The sequence below is a fragment of the Perca fluviatilis genome, chromosome 2 (assembly GCF_010015445.1).
Source record: "Perca fluviatilis chromosome 2, GENO_Pfluv_1.0, whole genome shotgun sequence".
Classification (NCBI taxonomy): domain Eukaryota; kingdom Metazoa; phylum Chordata; class Actinopteri; order Perciformes; family Percidae; genus Perca; species Perca fluviatilis.
Genome location: NC_053113.1, coordinates 15,189,100 through 15,205,576, shown reverse-complemented (window position 1 = coordinate 15,205,576; position 16,477 = coordinate 15,189,100). Strand labels below are relative to the sequence as shown.

Below are 16,477 nucleotides of genomic sequence, written 5' to 3'. Positions count from 1 at the left end.
TATTTGAACTACCAAAAGGAACATAAAGTGGTTAAAATTAGCTGTAACATTAAAAAGACTTTGAATGCATCAGTAATAATAATCCAATAATATAACTGTAACCATTCTGTTCGCATAATACTCATTGATATCAAAATATTCCTATTTTTACTTTAGTTACGGAATTGAATATTTCTTCCACCACTAGTGGCTATCCCTGTTGTCATCTCCAGACCCAGCCAGACAGTTATCTGTGTGGATTGCACAGGGCAGCCTGCACCTCAGGAACCTGCACTTAAAGTGGTGTTTACCCCTCCTTCTCTCTCTCGCACATCCTCTCTGTCTTCCTCTCTCACATACAGTGTAGGGTACATGCTCCTGCTGCAGCAGATTGCGTAATTATATCAGGATGTTGTTTGTGCTATCAGAAATGTTGCTAGTCATTGTTTGGGCTGTGTCTGTTTATGTGAGATGAGTGCCAGTGATAGCAAACCTTGGCTCCATACTTTTGCTATCTAAGCCATCAGAGATAGCAGTTCCTACACTCTGACTTCTTCACATAACACACCCTTTTATGCAACTCCTTGTTTTAAATGATTGAGACATGTGGACATGTGGTGTCAGAAAAGCTAAAAGTTCAATCATTTAACATCTGATACACCCTTGCTTCCGCTATGCAGAAACCTCAGGAGAAGGTGTGTTTGCAGGGTGAGCGGATGTTTTTCAAAGACAGAAAGGAGGACATAGATCCTATCCAGCCCATTAACTGTAATTGTGCTTGTTTAATGTTGATTTGATGAGGAGTAGGGCCTGTAGGAAGAAGGCAACGGAAGGGGAGGTGTCATCCTCTCACATCAGACATGAGGCTCTGGGGCCAGGAGGAGAGGAGGTGCAAATGAGTTTAGGTCACAACGAAAAAGGGACTGCAAGATGGTTGCGATAAGTTCCCCCTGCGGTTGCCCACCCTTCCTGGCCTTGGTGATGATAATAACTCAGCTTGTTTTGCCTTCACTACCTCATGATAGAAGCCAAGGGCTACATGACAAGACTCTAAACAAAAACTTGAGATGATAATGGACAGACGGCTGGTTCACACAAGTGAGACTAGTCATGATGTAAAAAGGCTTTTACACTGGAGACACTGAAACGTGTTGCTTTTCCTGCATGACCTTACATTCTTTCTTCATAGCCTTTAATGTTACACTCTAATAATCCTGTTAACCTGCAGTGAACATGCAAACCACTTTGTTTAGTGACAGGAACATGACCTCGATCTAAAGTCCAAGGCAGATGGGACCATAATTTGCCTATTGCAGTCTAACATTGTGAAACCCTGTTTTGATACTGGAATGAAGACGGGGTGAAGGAGCTGCTTCTGACAACTTTTGTAACTTTCCAAAGTAGACAATCTGACAATCATGCTCACTTTACGGGCCAGATGTGTGAAGGTTTGGAAGAAGCCAGTGTCCTCTTTTTAGATCTTTTTTTCATTTTTCAACTACTTCCGCCACTTTTTGTGTGTACAACCCAGTGAAACACCATGAATGCGTTTGAGTCTGAATGTGTCCCCATTTGTACGATTATTGCCCCCCTCGTTATCGCGGAAGCCTTTTCGCCATTCTGAAAACACTTTTGCCTTTAGACTTGGTTGGAAGAGTCTGAAGGGCTATTATCTGTACACACAAACATGTTTACACATGTTGGTCGACTTGTTTGGTCTGCATGTATAGTCTGCCCATTAATAACATTTGCTCCAGGCGGACACACGGACCCCTCACAGACATGAGCAGATGACAAAATGTCGACCACATGGAGCCTCTTGCACCCTTGCGGCCATCAGATGCAGAAAGTATAATTTGGGCTGGAGAATGGAGACGAGCAGTAACCAATGAGAGGAAATTGGGGTAGGGTGGAGGCAGCAGAAATTCCAAAACATTGTAACACCCTGTGCTTCGTCAGGCTCTATTACTACAAAGCTGAAAGTAAACAAATCAGATGTCACACAGCAACTTCTAGCATTCTTCTTCTTGTTAAATATCATTTGCTCCAGTTGTGGATCACTCCAACTAGAATGATATTGTAATTAGTACACCTCATCTGATCTGACTTGTGTTGTTTGGGTGCCCATATGTCAACATAGTGTGAGCACTACAACATTTTTTTAAAGTCCTGTAGTCTATTTGCTGCTTCCGTGACCTGATCTGTTAATTGTTCTTTCAAACCAACACAACTGCAGTTTGGTCCCTCCTACATGATGAAAACAAGCTTGATACATGTTAGAATGTGTTATGTGAAATGTTTCCTGCCAATAGCTGCTGTCACAATCCTTCCTGGAGCACATGTTTTGGAACACATTATGGAGTTTTCAATCCAACATAATGGGATCACCCTTTAAATACCCTTTCAAACAGCTACACTAATAGGATGTGCAACCCGTTCTTCAGCCATCAACCTGGCTGCACTGCGTTAAGTAGACACCTGATTTGATGGTCAAGCTTTGTCAGTTCGTCACAGCTTAAGCCCTGTGGGGATGAGCCACAAATCACCTGCTAAGACTCTTTGGAGTCAGAGCTGAGGAACTAAATCCCCAATTTTACCTTTCTTACCTGTTCTTAGTCCTCTTACTGTATGCTCACTTCGCAGGACACAGAGCTGTCCTGGCACGGCTGAATGGTAATCCAACACCTGCTGTAAGGACACCTGGTGTCCAGATTTACTGAGATTGCATTCCAAGGGCAAGGGCTGTTTTTTTACACCTCAGTTGATTAGCGTAAGAGCAGAGGTTGTGTTGTAGTCATTAATAAATGTATGCAAATCTAGTTATTGGCATCTTGGCGCCCTGTACAATTGATGTGCTCTTTGAGATCTTATCTTATCTTTGAGATATTGCAGATTCAAGGATGGATGGAAAGCTTGTTGTGATTTTCTGGTGTCGTAAATCCAGGTTTTCACACTTCCATCTTACTTATTTTCTCCAGTAAGGGTATTTACGAAAATGTTGTTACTGAAAAATATAAATGCTGTTCTGTCCGTGAGCTCTGGATAATTCCCCCTTAAGTCTTGAATTCCAAGTATTGTGAGCTATTTTTTTCTTTCCTAAGCTGATGTTTATATTTTGTGTTGTATAATTATATCAAATGAATTTATGAAGCATAGTGTGCCATTTGAATTTGTAGTTTTCCTTTTGTTGCTTTGACCTTTCAAATTGTTTGAAGAAACAACATGAACTGTTCACCCAGTCCAACTATAGGGCCTTAGGGTCTAATTTGAAGCCTGAAATGTGTATGTGAAGTGGAAGAACCAGTGTGGAGCTTTGGTGTAGCCAATGAATCCAGTTTACCACAGTTCTTGACTATGTAATTGGTCTGTTGGTCCTGTTAATTGTCATGACATAATAATAGAGCTGCAAAGATTAATTGATTAGTTGTCAACTATTAAGTTAATCACCAACTATTTTGGTAATTGATTAATTGGTAAAAATTAAAAACAAGGCTGTTGTCAACGTGTCACCGACATCATTAATGCTAAATAGCTTGTTTGTTGATGTGGTAGAAACTTGAAGGGGACTTGACATAGCATGCTCTGGGCCACGCTTGCTTGTGTCACATCTTAAAACGGGCATAGATATGCCATTGTTAGGGTGAGATGAAACTTGAGCATTGACATTTTTTGAATTATTGCTAGTTAATTATGAGTTATTTCATCAAAATATGTCCTGGCCTGCTCACAGTCCTCCTGTTCGTTCTATTATTGTTTTACTTCCACTGACCGGTCAGGTGACAACTACAAATGGCAAATGTAATTAAAAGAAACAGATGACATGAATTCAGTCTAACTGGGAATGTATTTCCGTTTTATTTGACGACACTGTATGTAACATTGTTAGGCATGTGTACTGTGAGAGCAGAGGAAATAGGTTGGACCAATCGTGATCTTGTTTTGTTTGATACCATCATGAGCCTACCTGCATAGAGCGTGCAAAATGACGAACTTAGTTGTCTTACGCCTCTCACCCAACCTTTCTTTAGGTACTTAATCACCTTCAGGAGGATAGTTCCTCCTTTGGCTAACCTGCCCATCAGCAGTTTGTGATCCTCTGTAAACCGTACTTAACAAACTAAATACTTGATCCGACCAGGCCGGCAGTTAAAGATGAAGGAGCCGGCTCAGAGCATTGTGATTACAGACTTAATAGAGGACAAACATCTTAGTAGGATATATGTGACCGCTCTGCCGTGTAAATCCCACCTTTAACTGACCCGTCTGGGCTGTTGCTAAGGCTCTTCTTAAGGTTTTTTTTCTTCTTAAAATACAGTGATGTTCGTACGGTGGCCCTGAAGTGCAAATCACAACAGCAAATAGAAAAACGCAACAGCAAATCATAAAACACAACAGCAAATAGGAAAACATTTCATCAAATCATAAAACACAATGGCAAATAGGAAAACAAAACGGCAAATAGGAAAAAACGACAGCAAATATGAAAACACTTCAACAAATCATAAAACACAACGGCATTAACTTCTACCGGAAAAGGTAGGGCCTATCTAGCAGAGAACGGACCCTCCTGATTGGACAGACGGAGGAGAGGTGAAAAACACGGAAAAACGCCTACTTTTAACACATAGACAGTCCGTCTGGCTAATCAGGAGTGTCCGCTTTTGGTCCGGTAGCTGTCGTGTTTTCCTATTTGCCGTTTTGTTTTCCTATTTGCCATTTTGTTTTATTATTTGTTAAAATGTTTTCCTATTTGCCGTTGTGTTTTATGATTTGCTGTTGTGTTTTTCTATTTGCTGTTGTGATTTGCACTTCAGGTCCACCATATATTGGTGTGAAAATGAGGTCATTCAGCATTTCGTTGGCGTGATAATGACTAATTTATAATTTGTTGGTGAAATAAGACCACTCAGAATTTATTTTGCACAAGATACAAGTTCCTGAGAACATTATTATTATTATTATTCACAACCTTTGTCTGAATAGTATAAACAACATTTACAACATCAATCAACAAAGCTACAAGTAGATAAAGTATTCAGTGACAGTATTTTGTGTATATCCTGCCTGTGCAAATCTGTTTTTCCAAAATAGATGTAATTATTTTTTAAAGATCCCACAAAACTTCTTGAAGGAAATTAAGATTTCTGCAAATGAGAAAAAGGATTCACAAAGCTCCATCATTTGGCTCCACAAACCAAGTTCCATTTTTATTTGGTTGGTGTCTCAGTGAGTATCTCAGTAGGTAAAACCATAGTGCAAAGTGAGAAAAAAAGCGAAGTTATAAATTAAATTATTAATGCAAAAAATATCTAATTAAACCTATTGTTTACTATTCAGATTATGCCTAATAAATATAGACACTGTGACATTTTGACATCCTAAGACAAATGCAGATGCCCCACCCCGGGGATTAATTTGATCCCTAATGATATAACACATTTCAGCCAGTAGAGGGTATAGGTACTCCAAGAGGAGATCCTCCTACTCCCATACCTCATTGTCTCATTGCATACCATTACCTTGCAATTCCACGTCTACTCGGCCTATTTGCACAGTGTGTGTGCACACTGATGTCATACCACCTTCCCGAGAGAACAGAGTCACTGTCATACTTTGTGCACCAGTCTGTTTTGTCTTTGTTCATCAGCTATTTGTAACTGGGTTGAAATAACCAAGCTTGGCAAGCTAGTGGCTAAACATCATCCCAAGATCTGAAAAAGGAAATATTATACCTTTCAGGACGAGTTAATCTGAGGAAGTTTCCTTTACTTTGTTGAGATGGTTAAATAGGGGCATGTACTTTGAAAGGACCCATTTAGCCGCGATGAATGTGGTTGGGGGAGGGGGGGGCGCTTTTGTGTGTACTTGCCTAGAAAGCCAGATATCAAATAGGCTCCAGCCAGAGGTGAAATAGGGCTGAGCGGGTTAAAGGAAATAATTAGGGATCCAAAGTGTTCATCTCAGAGCTCACTTGGTTGATGGCGAGGCAGGCATGTTATCAAGAAACTTTTTGGTCATGGCTACATTTTTCTTTTCTTTTTTTTAAGTTTTCCATCATTAGCATGTAGCAAGTTAGCTCCCACGTTTCACCTTGTGGTTTGTAATTAAAAATTGTATTTTAGACCAGAGCAGAAGGAAGCAAAATCAAGAAGTAGGCTAGTTAATTTAAGTCATACTGACTGAATTTAGAGTCAGATTGGCCAACAACAGCTAAACAGCTCTTGCTTATGTATTCACTATATAGCACACACTTTGGAACAAGCATAACTATACTCTGTGTGTGTGTGTGTGTGTGTGTGTGTGTGTGTGTGTGTGTGTGTGTGTGTGTGTGTGTGTGTGTGTGTGTGTGTGTGTGTGTGTGTGTGTGTGTGTGTGTGTGTGTTTCAGTAGCAACTGTCATTTGCCCAAGACATTCAAGGGGGAAAAAAAACATTTTGCTTAGCCAAGTTTACCTTTTATGTACAAGCAATACAAAATAGCAATAGCTGTTTGATTTTTACAAGGAATGAATAGTTTATATTCAGTTGGAAGATAGCTATTCAAGTCTTTTATTTTTTTTATTTTTGAAGTAGACAAATCTGTTATTCATTATTAGCAGGGCTTAGCTTTACAAGCCACATAATGCAGATAGCAAGAAATGGTTGCTTATAGTAGATGCAAGAGAACAAGGATTATTATATATTATATTTGTACAGAATAACGTCTTAACTTTAGTAGTTTTCAGAACTATTCTACCTTTCTTATTACACTGTGGTACAAGAAGAAGGTATTATTGTTTTTTGTTAACAATAATAGTTGACATTGAAATTTACCCTTTATTTACTCTTTCACATCCAAAGGCGATGTTGATTGCAGCATAAAAGTAATAGCCAAACAGTAAATTACAGGGTCCATTAACGATGTTTCCTCAAGTACATAAAAAGACGCGTGCAGAAAAAACACAGCCAGATAGGGAGAGCAGGAGGCAATAAGTGGTAACAACAGTTATAGGTTAACATGCAAATTTCCAGTACATGGATCAGTAGCTCTTTGCATAATTAATCCACAAGTAGGTCAGGGTCAAAGGTGCAGTTACATCTGTAACATAGTCAGTGGAGGCCCTATAATTAATTATGACTCATCAGTGTGACAGACACTATTGTTACGGTCTACCAGTATATTTGCACATTTGTTTTGATGTCAACATGTCACACAAATAGCCTAATGTCAGTGCAAAGCCTGAAAGCAGGGTGCAACTGCAAACCGCTGTCAAAGGAATAGTTCAACATTTTCTTTAACAAACTATTGTTTTAAAGAAAGTCAGATAATGATAAGATGATGAAGCAAAGCATGATGGACAATTTTATCACATTCTGATAATTACAAAATTAATACAAATTTACTTTATTTTGAGGCAAATGTGCTTTTCTGGGAAAATCGTTTTGTTTTAATTGTGTTGTGTGTGCCCCCTCTCTGAAATCAAACCATCTCCTTCCTTCTTTCCTTCCAAAACTCTCAAACTCCTTTAAGCATGTTGTTAGCTAGAAAGCTAGACACAAAAAATTCCAACTGTCATGTAGGATGTTGTGCAGTCTCTGGGCGTAGCGGTTGTCGACCACAAGATAGATTTGTACGCTTCCTGCTTCTTGAACCACTGTGTGTTTTCTTAATCTTCATGTTAAATACATAATACACAGTATGCAAATAACACAGCTAGGCTAGCAGTTTCCTAGAGACGAGTTGAAACTTGCAACTACTTGCAACGCACAGGTCTGCAGCTTTCCATTTGAACTCTGATTTTTTCGAAGGTCAAAGTCGGAAACACGCCCCTTGACCTCGGATTTCCGAGCTCGGAACTCGGGCAACCACAGAGTACCCCGAGCTAAAAATCCAACAAGGCTGCTCCGTGCATCAACAGTTGTGAAAGCTGTAGTAAGTTATAAGCACTACTGTGTTATTTGTGTCTCACTAAATCAGTTGTAATAATAATAATAAATTGAATTTATATAGCTTTTCATGGACTCAAAGTCGCTTTACAGGGCAGGGTAGATTATAAAACATAACAAAACAAAACGAGCAAAACAAAACAAGTAGAACAAAACAAGATACAGATGAAAAAGGGAGGGGCAGGTGGACTATGGGTAGGCTGAGGTGAAGAGATGGGTCTTGAGGGGACTGGAAGATGGTGAGGGACTCAGAGGTGCGGATCTCTTGGGGAGGGGAGTTCCAGAGCCTGGGAGCTGCTCTGAGAAGGCTCTGTCCCAAAACAGCCAGTTGGATTTGATGGAGAGGAGACCTAGTGGATCTGGGCTATTGGTAGTAGGTTGGCCATGTGGAGCTTTATAGGTGGGACCAGATTTTGTAGGTGATCCGTAGAGCAGTGAGTTGTTTTAGGTTGTGTGGTAATTTGAGTGGGTTTGTTAGAGTAGTGAGTTAGTGAGGGTGTTTCAATTGGGGTGGTGGGTTTTTTGTGGGTATCACAGTTGGTGGAGGCGTGAGTGGTTTGGTTTTAGTTGATGTTGTTGGGTGTTGATTTTTGGGGGGGGTTGTGTGTTTATATGGTTCAGAGCTTGGGCATTGTGCTGTGTGTCAGAGTTTTGTGAGATTGTGTTGGTAGGTGGCAGCTGGTGGTACTTACCGTTTTGAGTCTTAGAGATGTTATGGTACAGTATAAGGCTCACCAGTAGTGTGTTGGGGAGTGTACAAAGTGGGATTTAATTTGAGGTTTTGTGTTGAACCAGTTGGAGAGGTTCAATAGGTTATTGCAAGAGATGGGTTTGTAGTTGTGAGGCCTTTCCAGGTTTTACAGAAGGGGAGTTGGTATTGGTAGTTGTTGGGGTACAGTTTTAAGGATTGGGGTACAGCCAGTTTTGAAAGCAGAGGGACAGTTCCAAGGGACATAGGAGTTGAAGAGGTTAGTGATGTAGGCATAGGACCGAGAGGACTTGAGTGGAGTAGGGGGGTCAAGACAGGTAGTGGGTTTGGAAGAGCTGATGGTTTGGAGATTTCAGGAGGAGTGCTTATGGAGTTGTCGGTAGGTGTGGTAGATCTGGGCGATACAGTAGGGATTTGTAAATGGATTGTTTTGTCAGTGAAAAAGTGGAGGAATGAGTTGCAGAGATCCGGAGTAGAGGTGGAGGCTGTTGGTCCGAGGCTTGATGAGGTTGTTCAATGTGGAGAAGAGGGTTCTGGGGTTTTGCAGGGGTTGAGGATGGTGGAGAGGTAGGCAGATTTGCAGCAATGAGGGCATTTTGTAGGCGTGAGATGGATTTATAGGCTTCATGATGGACTGTGAGGGTTTTTTTGTCAGACGTTCGTTGCCAGTTTGTTTTTTTCGAGTGCAGGTGTGTACCAGGGTGAAGAGGTGTTAAAAGTGACGGTTTTGTTTTAGGGGGCCAGGGTGTTGAGGGAGGTAGACAAGGTGGAGTTGAGGTGGTCTGTGAGGTCATGGTGAGTGAGGGTTGAGTCAGGTGAGAGTGTGGAGAGCAGGTCAGAGAGATGGTGGGGATTGATAGATTTGAGGTTCGGAGGTGATTTCTCTGAGGAGGCGGGGGGGTTAGAAGGGTGGTGAACCGTATCAGTTTGTGATCAGAGGGGAAGAGGCATGGATGGAGGTCGAGCACTGGTTGGTTGGTGGAGCAGACCAGGTCGAGGATGTGACCTTTTCATGGGTGGGGAATGTGACATGTTGGGTGAGAGAGAAGTTATCCAGTAAAATTTTGAATTCGGATGAGAGCTTGCAGGTGGGGAGTCCATGTGGATGTTTAAGTCACCGAGTAGCAGCAGACGGAGAGAGAGATGAGGCTAGTGTGAGGAGTTCAGTAAAATCAGAGAGGAAGGAGGGATTTGGTTTAGGTGGCCGGTAAATGAGGATGACTGTCATGGAGGAAAGAGTTTTGAAGGCGAGATATTCAAACGATGATACTGAGGGGAGGGTGAGTTCTGTGATCCGGAAGTTCTGATTGAAAATGATCGGGGCACCCCACGTGAGGGGGGGTTTGCAGATGTAGTTGTAGCCAGGGGGTGCTTGTTGAGGGAGAAGAGTCGTTGGTTGTTGCCAGGTTCGTGAGCAGAAGGAAGTCAAGAGTGTTGTCGGATTAGTTCATGGAGGAGGGCTTTTTGTTGAGCGATCGGGTGTTGAGGAGGGCAAAGTTGGCATGGTGAGAGGGTGGTGGGTGGGGGTGAGAGATCTAGGTTGTCCCGTTAGCAGTGGTGGTCGTTGGGTGTGGGGGTATTGCAGTTGAGGGGGACAGTGAGCCGATTAGCAAATGATTGGAGAGTATGATTGAGTGTATGTAAGTGGGGAAAGCACTGTAGTCCGGTCCGGTTTTCTGTAGCCTGATGATGCGTTCAGCCCTATGTGAACCGTGGGTGAAGCATTCAGATGACGTGGGACAGGTGCAACAGAGCCAGGTGACCAGATGGATGGAATGGATTGTCCGTGGTGGAAGAAAAAACTTGCGCGAGAGCTTCTGTGGATGTAACGGGTCGGTGAAGTCCGAGCTGTTTGATGACTGGGATGCAGGATGGATGGAGTAGTTGACGATTGGACCAGTTGCAGAGTTGAATATTTGATCATGATGCGGCGGAGGGACGGAGAGCTGCGGATAGTGGTTAGCCGTGGGTAGGAGCACAGAGGTGGAGGTGGAGATGGATGATGAGGTGATTGCGATCCACAGCATGACCGGAGGATGTCTAGTCTTGGTCGCGCGCATCTGGTGGAGGTTGCCTTGAGGAGGAGGTCAGCGGTTAGCCGCAGAGCAGGGATTTGCCGCCACGCGTTTGGTGAACGGGGCAGCTAGCTAGCGGCTAACCAGGGAAGAGTCCGGTCAAGGAGCCCAGGCGTCGGGAACCAGCAGAGAGACTGTCCAGAGGTACAGAGGCTGTCCAGAGGTAGGGGTACAGCCAAAAAGAGAATAGCAGATGAATAGCAGACGGAGAAGCGGTAACCAGCCGCCCTGTGGTGTCAAGGAAAGATGTTTTAGTTAGTTGAGGATTTTTGTTACTTACACCCAGCGCTGTCTATATTCTATCTGTGGACAATGTTGTTACGCTGTTTGTATGCACAAAAACAGCGTAATGCGTTGTTCTAAACTGGCATTACTAACAATGGCTAACCTGGCTAGAGCTAATTAAAACAATGAAAATCCGACTTGTAAATGGAATGCATTCAACTCGGGTGTGACGTCGTTCCCAGCTTTAGCTTCCGAGTTCCGAGGTAAATGGAATGCACTATAAAACCTGCCAGTTCACACCAATGCGACGAGACGGTGTATCATCTCCATAGCAACGACTCTTTGTACTTTGATTCTAACTTCCGACTTCCAGGCTTTTTGTAGCTGAATATATCATTTGTAACTATGAATGTGGATAAAGTTTAAGATAGTGTGATGCTTGCTACATTTACATTTCTAGTGATGAATCTACAAAAGTACGTTTTATTTTTCTGATTCACGGCTTTGTCCTAGGCGCATATCACATGACCATTCGCATACACTGGGCATCTGCACGCATATGTCGATTTTGGCTGCCCCTGTGGACAAAAGCGGTAGTGTTTCGATGAGCACCTCTGCCTCATGTTGTAGAGATCTTGCATTTGTTTTGGAAGCGAGTGAAAGACGCAACTTATTTTTATTACTATACAGCTGTTTGCAGGATGCATAGTGATCAGGTAATGTACTATATCTACTTGTGGCTATGTAAGATTAATAACTGTAATATGACGATGGTTCATACACCCAGGTTATACCTAGGTAAACGTACAACTAACAGATTTGGTTGCCCAGTAATGTTGGAAATCGTTTTCGAGGGGATCCTCGACAACAATAATACAATAAAAAAAAGTAATACTAGTAATATCAGTAATACCATTAATTAAGCATTAAGTTTTGAATTTATTATATTACAAACTCTTGCAGAAATCTAGGAATTATCTTTGACAAACACCTCAGCTTCGATCAACATATTAAAGGGGTGGTTCAGAATTTTTGACATAGGATCTAATTTCCAAGTTAGCCAGTGTGTTATTTATCAGTGGAGACAGTTTTCAGCACTTTTCATCCAGTCCTTCCAGTTGCAGAGTTCGCTGGTGCTAGGCTAGCGCAAGTCAACAGTATCTGCTAGCCTGCCATTTAAAGCAGTCTTACACACTCCACAGTACACCCAAGGCAAAAAAAAATTATAACGCCAGACTATTGATGTAAATGTCTGTTGATAGAATAATGTTAGAATTAAAACTACCCTTGCATCACATTGCAATAGTTATACTTTGTTCCCTGTAGTTGGTAGCATAGGCTACGCCCGCCTCACTATCCGCTCCAAATCCTGGCACCACATGACTCCAGTCCTAAAACAACTACACTGGCTTCCTATCTCCCACCGGATCACCTACAAAATCCTGGTCCTCACCTACAAAGCCCTGCACCATCTGGCCCCCTCATACCTCACTGACCTCCTCTCCCCGTACCAACCCTCACGGTCCCTCAGATCCACCTCAGCCGGTCTCCCCTCCATCCAAAAGTCCAAACTCCGCAGTTTTGGGGACAGAGCCTTCTCCAGAGCAGCTCCCAGGCTCTGGAACTCCCTCCCCCAAGAGATCCGCACCTCTGAGTCCCTCACCATCTTCCAGTCCCGCCTCAAGACCCATCTCTTCACCTCTGCCTGTCCGTAGCCCCCCGCCCCCCTCCCTTTTCATCTGAATATTGTTTTGTTTTGTGTTGTTCGTTTTGTTCTGTTTTTCTAATCTACCCTGCCCTGTAAAGCGACTTTGAGTCTATGAAAAGCGCTATATAAATTCAATTTATTATTATTATTATATTACAGCAGCGGCAGAGTGGTATTACCTAGGCTACCGAGAAAGACGGTTTACATGACAATCACGCAAGTTTATTTACCTGTCGCTGTGAGCTCCAACTAATTCCACTCTGCCAGGCTATAACTCACATAACGTTCCCGGTACATGAAAGCACACAGGCTAGCAATTTGCATGTAAACTGTCCGAGCTTACATGACTTTTCTGTCAGCAGTTACCTAAAGTTAGCGGTTAGCCCAGTCAGGTATGTACCAAGAGTGTAGCTATACCGTTAACTAACATTGTCACTCTCCACAATGCATTGAACAGTAACGTCATCTCCACTAACGTTGTCAGTCTCAATCTATCAGTAGCAGCTAGGCTAACGTTATAGAAGGGGCTAGCTTTATTAGCTAGAGTAGCCTACCAAAGGTTATTACCTGTTCACTAGTAGCTGTTGGTGCATCTAGAAAGACGGATGGAACCGCATTCGTTGTCAGTGACTTGTGGTCCTTTAGATTGCGTGGTTTTTCAAAGTAGTCTGGTCTAAAATGATCACTACACATTTGCCACTTGAGTAGAGTCTCGGCCGGTGTCTTGATGTCCAAGCCAGCAGCAACAAGTCACATTGGTTCCTTTGTGGATCTTGCAATGGAAATTTGTGGAAACTTTGTGGTGCCCTTCTGTTTCATTTATTTTTACAATTTCTAAATGCACACTGAATCACCATGTTGCAGTTATTAGTTTCCAATCCAATGCTTCAATACCATTGTACTAGGCTACTACTAAGTTTCCCGACTGGAGTGCGCTTCTCTGTTTACTTTTTCGCGCAGTACTACTAACCGGAGTGAAGTAAAATTCCTGCAAAGGTAGTTTTATTTCTAACATTATTTTATCAACAGACATTTACATCGATAATCTGGCGTTATAATTTATTTGCCTTGGGTGTACTGTGGAGTGTGTAAGACTGCTTTAAATGGCAGGCTAGCAGATACTGTTGACTTGCGCTAGCCTAGCACCAGCGAACTCTGCAACTGGAAGGACTGGACGAAAAGTGTTGAAAACTGTCTCCACTGATAAATAACACACTGGCTAACTTGGAAATGGGGTTTCCAGTACCTGCTTCTTTCAGCTTACAAACGTTTCAAAAATAAGGTCATTTTCATCTGCCAAAAACTTGAAAACATTCATACAGTACATGCATTAATTTCCTCCCTAGAGGTTACTGCAATGCACTTTGCTCATTTGAAATGCCGCAGCCAGAATCATAACTAGGTCCAACAAGAGAGAACACATAACACCAATTTTAAAATCACTTCATTGGCTCCCAGTCCGTTTTAACATTGTAATGATGTGCTCGTATGGGGATACATACAAAAACACATATCTGAACTTCTTACCTCATGCGAGCCTAAACGTAACCTGAGATCCTCTGGTAGGTCACTCTTGGTCACAACCTGGTCAAAACTAAAGGTGATCTGGCCTTTTCAGCTCGGGCCCCTCAGTTGTGGCATGTCCTGCCGGAGGAGATCAGGGAAGCCGACACATTGTCTTCTTTTAAGTCTGCCTGAGAATATGTAAACATACGCTCTTCCGGTCTGCGTGCCGTAAATGTTGTGTTGTGTCGTTTCTTTTTAATCGGGCCTGGTAATAGGCACTAACAATAACTATATAATGTAGGGATAGCCAATCTTCTCGTTAATGGCCTTAATGCTTATTTCTGGTCATTTATGGCGTTTTTCCATTACATGGTACCTGCTCGACTCGCCTTGACTCGACTCTACTCGCCATTTTTGGTTTTCCATTATGAAAAAAAGTCCCTGGTAACTGGTAACTTTTTTTAGTACCACCTCCGTCCAGTTCCAAGCGAGCTTAGGCAATACCAAAAGGTGACGTGAAAACCTGCAGACTACTGATTGGTCAGAGAGAATAGTCACTAATCACTGCGTCATCATTGCTAGCGACCGTAGCGACAGACGGGGGTGTCCTGAACAAAACCACCATTTTTAAATAGTTAGCCAGCGGTGGGTTTTTTTGCTGCCTCCAGCTTCTTTTGAAACAAAATTTGTCTTCTGACTGTGGCAACAGCCACATGCCAAGAGTCAAAAACAACACACCTTCGACGTTCTGTGTTTGTTTAGATCTCAGCAGTTTCCTGCGGCGGGTACGGGGACAGGGGCACCGCGTTCGAGCCGAGTAGAGTAGAGTTGAGCACCATGTGAGGTACCATGTAATGGAAAAACGGCAATAGAGGCATCGCTATTAAATTGAGACTGATTAATAACAAGTTAAACACTCCTTGTAGTTGCTTTAAGGCTCGTAATACATTCCACTTCCCATGCTTGTTCTTGCTGCTTAAACTTCTGCCAGGCCATACACAGACGTATAATGCAGATACTCCTTCTCTATCAATGGTCAGTCCGTCTCCACTCATTTTCTGAAGTTGTTTGTTTTTTAATGTGTTCATTCAATAATTTTTCATACACTCATTTTGGCATATAGGTTGATGTGATCAATTAGTTCTCAATCTCTTCAGATTGCTTCATGTTGATATCTTAACACAAATCCTCAATTTTCTTACTCAGATGACACTACAAAAAATCTGCCCAATGATAAAATGCTATTGCAGACAGGGGTAAACACTCACAATCACGTTGATTTCACAAGCATTTTATGAATCATTTTGGGAAAGGTTTTTCTCCAAATCTCCTGCTAATTTATTACCCTGCTTGGAGGAGGCAGAGCATGCCTTTCTTTCTTTTGCAATCTGCAATATTTCACTGTATTTCTCCAAAATAGTGTGGACTATGTGCATGCCTGACTTTGATAGTACTTTGGGTTATATTTATTTTTGTTTTTATTCATTTTAAAGTTGCTTCAAGCCCAAAGACAACTTTGTACTGTATGTTCGTCTGTCCCTGCTCTGCTAACATTGTGCATCACTTCCAAAGAATGTGAGTTTTGTTTCAATATAAAATGTGTTTGTCTAATGTAAAATGTAAATATTTGGTGCCGTTTTCCTCTGTAAATGTCTAATCCTGGAATTCATCCTAATCATTATTCATTTTTACAGATGCTTTTATCCAAAGCCATTTTGAAATGTAGGGATCCTGTTTTATACAGCAGATTTAGCTTTGGTTTAAACTGCTGCCAACCAGCTGTATGTTTGATCAAGGGACACAAACACAGTTTAATGTCCCTCCACCAGAGCTTTAAACCCACAGCGTGCCCTTTTGGCCAAGTTCTCAAGCCTCCCACTCTTTTGTGCACTACCCACTGTTGGTAATCCATTTGTGAGTATTGTGTCCTTCTGGCCTCCTGTACACAATTAATCATTTTTATGAAGAAGTAAAAGCAAGAATACTTGAAACACCTTAGCATATTCATTATCCTTTATTTCTACTAATACACAGTCACCCTGTGCTTATGGCACATGGATGGTAATCGGATGTAAAACCCCCAGCCTCTCCTCATCCTTTCCATGGCAGATTTTCTGCATGTGGATCAAATCAGAATTATCCACTAATTGACTATTTACAGGGCTCGAGAAAATCCCTAATGGACTTGATATTAAACCCCCTCAGATATTTAAAGTGTCTTTTTGGAGTGCCTTGCCGAAAAACCAGGCTTTTTCTTTTTTACAAGACGGCCAAGTTAAGCCCATCAGTGTGTCGGAATGGGCCAGCCAAGCCCAGGCGGCTGTTAGATGGGATTATGGGACGACAGTAG

General features: G+C 42.1%; 1 protein-coding gene across 1 annotated transcript in view; it reads left to right on the top strand.

Moving 5' to 3' along the window:
* brip1 (BRCA1 interacting protein C-terminal helicase 1) overlaps positions 1 to 16,477 on the top strand; it is a 94,465-nt gene that overhangs the window by 76,339 nt on the left and 1,649 nt on the right. The gene's annotated exons all lie outside the window — the stretch shown is intronic.